Source organism: Otolemur garnettii, unplaced genomic scaffold, assembly GCF_000181295.1.
Source record: "Otolemur garnettii isolate 467f Iridium unplaced genomic scaffold, OtoGar3 scaffold00003, whole genome shotgun sequence".
Classification (NCBI taxonomy): Eukaryota; Metazoa; Chordata; class Mammalia; order Primates; family Galagidae; genus Otolemur; species Otolemur garnettii.
The window spans coordinates 21,306,100-21,307,896 of NW_003852398.1; positions in this window are offsets into that span (position 1 = coordinate 21,306,100).

A 1,797-nucleotide genomic window follows, 5' to 3' on the forward strand; every position below is an offset into this window, starting at 1 on the left:
GAAGTCCCTCTCAGCCCTGAGAACTAACAAGCACTGTACCCCCAAAGTGCATCAATGTACACAATTACCATTCAATAAAAAAAAAAAAAAAAAAAAAAGAATTCAACAGGGAAGCCATCTGGTCCTATACTTTTCTTTTTGGGGAGGTTTTTTTTATTACTAATTCAATCCTCTTATTAGTCACAGGTTTGCTCAGACTGTCTTTTTTTCATGATGATTCAATCTTGGTAGATTGTATGTTTCTAGGAATTTATTTCTTCTAGTTTATCTGGTCAGTTGGTGTATAGTTGTTCATAATAGTGCCTAATAATCTCTTTTATTTCTGTGGCATTGATTATAATGGTCTTATTTCTGATTTTGTTTATGTCTTCTCTCTTTATTCCTAAAGGTTTGTCAATTTTGTTTATCTTTTAAAAAAACTAACTCTTCATTTCATTTTTGTTTTCTATTCTCAATTTGATTTCCACTCTAATCTATACTATTTCTTTCCTTCTGATAACTTTAGGTTTCATTTTTTCTTCCTTTTCTAGTCTTTCCCTCTTAGTATTGTTTTTGCAGCATCTCATAAATTTTAGTATGTTTTTGTTTTGTTTTTGTCTTGAAATACTTTCTAATTTTTCTGTTTGTTTTTTTTTTCTTTGACCCAGTGGTCATTCAAAAGTATGTTATTTAATTTCCACATAGTTGTGAATTTTCTAGTCTTCCTTCTCTATTGATTCCTAGTTTCATTCCATTGTTCCTAGCTCCTACCAAAATTAGGGATGTCTTCCCTTTGTATTCAAATCGTTCTTTATTTTCTCTTTCATTTTTAATCTTCTATGAAACAAAGAGACAGAGACTGGTTAAAGTCTCTCTCTCTCCTTTTATTTTATTTATTTATTTATGTTTGAGACAAAGTCTCACTATGTCACCCTCAGTAGAGTGCGATGGCATCACAGCACACAGCAACCTCTAGCTCTTGGGCTTAGGCGATTCTCTTGCCTCAGCCTCCTGAGTAGCTGGGACTACAGGTGCCTGCCACAACACCAGCTATTTTTTGTTGTAGTTTGGCCATGACTGGGTTCGAACCCACCACCTTCAGTATCTGGGGCCAGCGCCCTACCCACTGAGCCACAGGCACTACCCTCTCTCCTTTTAATATCAACTAACTGCAGTACTTGGGTAGGTCATAATATGTAATAACCATTTGGCTATCCAGGGTCTTGTGAATTATATTACAAGTCCATCTTCTCCAAGGGAAAAGCCAGACTTCACTTTCCTAGGCTGGAAAAGCCTCTCAACTAGTTTCAGGATTTCTCACAAAGAGCAATGCTATTGGCATGCTTGCCCAGTTACAATATGAATTGTTCAATCTGTGTGTTTGTTGGGGGAGAGATAGTCTAGGGCTTCCTGTTCCACCTGCTGCTAGTGTCATTCTGTCCCAACACTCTTTTATAGTTTCATTTATTCAGCATATATTTACTGGACATTCACTCTGCCTCTAGCAATGAGTAGGTCCTGGGGACATAGCAATGGACAAAACAGAAATTGTCCCTGCCCTCAGGGAAATTACATTCTAGTAGCATAGGCACACAAAAGCAAGTGAACAGTAATTGAAATAATTACAAAGTGCAATCAGTTCTATAAGAAAACAAATGAGAAGCTGAAATGAAGAATAATAGTGAAGTTTGAGGAAAGAGGAAGTACCATTTCAGCTGAGATGCAAGAAACAAGAAGGCCATTTAAAAAGATGTGGTATCATAGAATTCTGCTGATCAAAAACATCTAATAAGGCAAGTTGTTTTTTTTTTTTTTTTT